Genomic DNA, 5,000 nt, shown 5'->3' on the forward strand with positions numbered 1-5,000 from the left:
AAATTGTCAGCCCGCTTCCTCCGGGTTGACCTGGTGGCCGAGCGGGGACTTGGACAATCTTTCGGACTTGGAAAAATTTTTCGGGCTTGGAAAAAAATTGTCAGCCCGCTTCCTCCGGGTTGACCTGGTGGCCGAGCGGGGACTTTGACAATCTTTCGGACTTGGAAAAATTTTTCGGGCTTGGAAAAAATTGTCAGCCCGCTTCCTCCGGGTTGACCTGGTGGCCGAGTGGGGACTTGGACAATCTTTCGGACTTGGAAAAATTTTTCGGGCTTGGAAAAAATTGTCAGCCCGCTTCCTCCGGGTTGACCTGGTGGCCGAGCGGGGACTTGGACAATCTTTCGGACTTGGAAAAATTTTTCGGGCTTGGAAAAAATTGTCAGCCCGCTTCCTCCGGGTTGACCTGGTGGCCGAGCGGGGACTTGGACAATCTTTCGGACTTGGAAAAAATTTTCGGGCTTGGAAAAAATTGTCAGCCCGCTTCCTCCGGGTTGACCTGGTGGCCGAGCGGGGACTTGGACAATCTTTCGGACTTGGAAAAAAAAATTTCAGCCCGCTTCCTCCGGGTTGACCTGGTGGCCGAGCATCTCACCGTCCCCGGACGCAGCGAGGGACTGCCTCCCGGCCGTCAGGATCGGGCCCCTGGAAGTCTGGGTGGGGTGCGGGGGGGGGGGGGGAATTGCCCGACGCCTCCGAGGAGCGCTACCGGGGCGGGCCGGGCCCCCCCTGCTCGAAAAGGAAAAGAAGGATCGGGCCCACGAGAGACAGGGACCCGGCCGCCAGGCAGGCCGACCTGGGTTCACCGTCCCCGGCCGCAGCGAGGGACTGCCTCCCGGCTGACTGGATCGGGCCCCTGGAAGTCTGGAAAAAGTTTAACCCGACGCCTCCGAGGAGGGGGCGCCCAGGGAAGGAGGGAGAACCGGGTTGACCTGGCAAAGCGGCCACCAGGTATACCAGTTAAAACCTATGGGTTGACCCGGTGGCCGGAAAGCATACCGGCCAGCCAGGTGAACCCCGTTCGATTCCACGGGTTGACCTGGTGCCCGGGAGGGGACTCGGACGGTTCCCCCCGGGGTACGCCTTCCTCGGCCCGAAGGAACAGGGTGCGAACCAGGCGCGGGGGCGGGGCGGGGAACCGCTGGAACCGCTGGGGGACGGGGGACGGGGAGGGGGGGAATGGATCGGGCCTGCCGGGACCCGGCCGCCAGGCAAGCCGCCCCGGGCTCACCCTCCCTGGCCGCAGCGAGGGACTGCCCCCCCCCCCACCCCCGGCTGACAGGATCGGGCCCGCTGGAAGTCCGGGAAAATATTTTTCCCGACGCCGGAGGGAGGGGGGGGGGGAGGGGAAGGGGCTCTGACGGGCCAGCCCGGGCCCCGGAGCTTGAAAAGGAAAAAAAAGGATCGGGCCCGCGAGAGACGGGGGCCCTGCCGCACGGGGCAGTCCGACCGGGGCTCGCCGTGCGGCAGGCCCGGGCGCCGGCAGGGGAAAGCGGGCGAGGAGGCGCGGAGCCGGGTGCCTACGGCCATACCGGACCGAACGCCCCCGATCCCGTCCGATCTCGGAAGGTAAACCGTCCCGGGCCTGGCTAGTACTTGGATGGGTGACCGCCTGGGAATCCCAGGTGCCGTAGGCAGCTTTTCCCGGTCCGAGCCAGCTCTCTCTCCTTTTTCTGGGGAGGAAGGAGAAGGGGGGGGGGGGGCGGGCCAGAAAGCCCCTCGTCGCTCCTGCCGAGTCGGAGGTCGCGGCCGCAGGTCACGGGTCGGGGCGCCTGGGGTCCGGCTCCCCCCAACACCCACCCGGCTTCCTCCGCGGAGGACCCCCGGCCACCGAAGCCGCTGGGGGAGACCCCGGGCATGGGGCGGACTGGCCCGGCCCCTCCCGGCCCCCCTGCGCCCGGCCGCCGGCCCGCGGGACCGCCCCGAATCCCCCCGCGGCCACCCAGGCGAGGCCTGGCCTGGAGGGCCCCACGGCGGGTGTCAGGCTCCCCGCCGCTTGCCCCACCGGGGACCCACGGCCACCGAAGCCGCTGGGGGGAGACCCCGGGCATGGGGCGGACTGGCGCGGCCCCTCCCGGCCCCCCTGCGCCCGGCCGCCGGCCCGCGGGACCGCCCCGAATCCCCCCGCGGCCACCCAGGCGAGGCCTGGCCTGGAGGGCCCCACGGCGGGTGTCAGGCTCCCCGCCGCTTGCCCCACCGGGGACCCACGGCCACCGAAGCCGCTGGGGGAGACCCCGGGCATGGGGCGGACTGGCCCGGCCCCTCCCGGCCCCCCTGCGCCCGGCCGCCGGCCCGCGGGACCGCCCCGAATCCCCCCCCGGCCACCCAGGCGAGGCCTGGCCTGGAGGGCCCCACGGCGGGTGTCAGGCTCCCCGCCGCTTGCCCCACCGGGGACCCACGGCCACCGAAGCCGCTGGGGGAGACCCCGGGCATGCGGCGGACTGGCCCGGACCCTCCCGGCCCCGCTGCGCCCGGCCGCCGGTCCGCGGGCCCGACCCGAATCCCCCCGCGGCCACCCAGGCGAGGCCTGGCCTGGAGGGCCCCACGGCGGGTCTGCAGCTCCCCCCGGGCTTCCTCCCCCGAGGACCCACGCCCCCCCTGAGCCGCAGGGGGAGACCCCGGGCCCGGGGCGGACTCGCTCGGGCCCCCCCCCCTGCGCCCGGCCGCCGGCCCGCGGGACCGCCCCCGAATCCCCCCGCGGCCAGGCAGGAGAGGCCTGGCCTGGATGCCACGGAGGACCCGCGGCCCCCAAAGCCGCAGGAGGCGCCCCCGGCCCCGGGGCCGGTAAGCCCCGTGTCGCTCCCCCCCCCTCACCCCCCCACCCCCCCCGCGCCTCGCTGCCGGGCACCGGGCACCGCCCCAGAGTCAGCCGCAGCCGGCCGGCCTGAGAGCTGCCCTCCTGTGTGAGACTACGTTGATACTAACCGGCCATCAGGCAGGTCAACCCCATTGCTAGACCTGGGTGGACCTGGTGGCCGAGCGGGGACTTAGGAAATTTTCCAGCCTTTTCCCGGGGCGTGACCTGTTGTCCCGGTGGGGACTTTGAAAATTTTACAGCCGCTTCCCGGGGCTTGACCGGTTGTCCTGAAGGCCCCCCACCCCCACCCCCACCCCCGGGCTCCTGCTCCCCTCTCCCCAGCCTCGGTGCTCCGCTCCCAGCCTCGGAGGCTCCCTCTCTGCGGCGGCTGCATCGCGTCCGAGGACGCTCACCCTCCGGAGGCTGGCTGTAAAGCCTGACACCCACCACCGCCGCCGCCCCGATTCTCCGAGGGGCGACTCTGAGGCCTCCCCCCACCCCCGGACCACCCTGGAGACGACTGCTAAGCCCCCACCCCCGGCCAGTCTAGGGGAAGACTGCTAAGCCTCTCCCCCCCCTGCCCCACCCACCCACACTGTCTGGGGGATGACTATTAAGCCTCCCCCCCGCCCAGCCTGGGGGAAGACTGTTAAGCCTCCCCCCCACCCACCCTGTCTGGGGGACGACTATTAAGCTTCCCCCCCGCCGGAGCGCCCGGGGGACGACTATTAAGCCTTCCCCCGGACTGCCCGGCGGACGACTGCGAAGCCTCCCGCTCAGCCTGGGGGAAGACTGTTAAGCCTCCCCCCCACCCACCCTGTCTGGGGGACGACTATTAAGCTTTCCCCTCCGGAGCGCCCGGGGGACGACTATTAAGCCTCCCCCGGACTGCCCGGGGGATGACTGCGAAGCCTCCCGCTTTGCCTGGGGGAAGACTGTTAAGCCTCCCCCCCCACCCACCCACCCACACTGTCTGGGGGACGACTGTTAAGCTTTCCCCCCCGGAGCGCCCGGGGGACGACTATTAAGCCTCCCCCGGACTGCCCGGGGGACGACTGCGAAGCCTCCCGCTCAGCCTGGGGGAAGACTGTTAAGCCTCCCCCCCCCCCACCCACCCACACTGTCTGGGGGACGACTATTAAGCTTTCCCCCCCGGAGCGCCCGGGGGACGACTATTAAGCCTTCCCCCGGACTGCCCGGGGGACGACTGCGAAGCCTCCCGCTCAGCCTGGGGGAAGACTGTTAAGCCTCCCCCCCACCCACCCTGTCTGGGGGACGACTATTAAGCTTTCCCCTCCGGAGCGCCCGGGGGACGACTATTAAGCCTTCCCCCGGACTGCCCGGGGGACGACTATTAAGCCTCCCCCGGACCTGCTCCATCTCGACTATTAAGCCCCCCTCTGTGGTCCTCAGGACCACTGCCGCGCGGCCCGCGGAGTGGGGTGACACCCGGGCCGCACAGCAAACCGGCCACCAGGTCAACCCATTGAATCCAATGGGTTGACCTGGTGGCCGGAAATCAAACCGGCCACCAGGTCAACCCATTAGATTCAGTGGGTTGACCTGGTGGCCGAGCGGGGACTTGGAAAATTTTACAGCCGCTTCCCCGGGGGTTGACCTGTTGTCCCGGTGGGGACTTTGAAATTTTTACAGCCGCTTCCCCGGGGGTTGACCGGTTGTCCTGAAGGCCCCCCACCCCACCCCCTCCCGGGCTCCTGCTCCCCTCTCCCCAGTCTCGGTGCTCCGCTCCCAGCCTCGGAGGCTGCCTCTCTGCGGCGGCTGCATCGCGTCCGAGGACGCTCACCCTCCGGAGGCTGGCTGTAAAGCCTGACACCCACCGCCGCCGCCGACCCGACTCTCCGAGGGACGACTCTGAGGCCTCCCCCCACCCCCGGACCACCCTGGAGACGACTGCTAAGCCTCCCCCACCGGACCGCCCGAGGGAAGACTGCTACGCCTCCCGCCAGCCCTTCCCCGCCCAGCCTAGGGGAAGACCGCTAAGCCTCCCCCCCCGCACAGTGTCTGGGGGACGACTATTAAGCCTTCCCCCCCCCCCGGAGCGCCCGGGGGACGACTATTAAGCCTTCCCCCGGACTGCCCGGGGGACGACTGCGAAGCCTCCCGCTCAGCCTGGGGGAAGACTGTTAAGCCTCCCCCCCACCCACCCTGTCTGGGGGACGACTATTAAGCTTTCCCCCCCGGAGCG

The 5,000-nt window shown here is 70.0% G+C and overlaps 1 non-coding gene across 1 annotated transcript; it reads left to right on the forward strand.

The window, feature by feature from the left end:
* Positions 1-1,515: 1,515 nt before the first annotated feature.
* LOC135889818 (5S ribosomal RNA) lies at positions 1,516-1,634 on the forward strand. The gene has a single exon (XR_010562144.1). It is a non-coding gene; the product is annotated as a 5S ribosomal RNA (ribosomal RNA).
* The last annotated feature ends 3,366 nt before the right edge of the window (positions 1,635-5,000 follow it).

Source organism: Emys orbicularis, chromosome 15, assembly GCF_028017835.1.
Source record: "Emys orbicularis isolate rEmyOrb1 chromosome 15, rEmyOrb1.hap1, whole genome shotgun sequence".
NCBI classification, from domain to species: Eukaryota; Metazoa; Chordata; order Testudines; family Emydidae; genus Emys; species Emys orbicularis.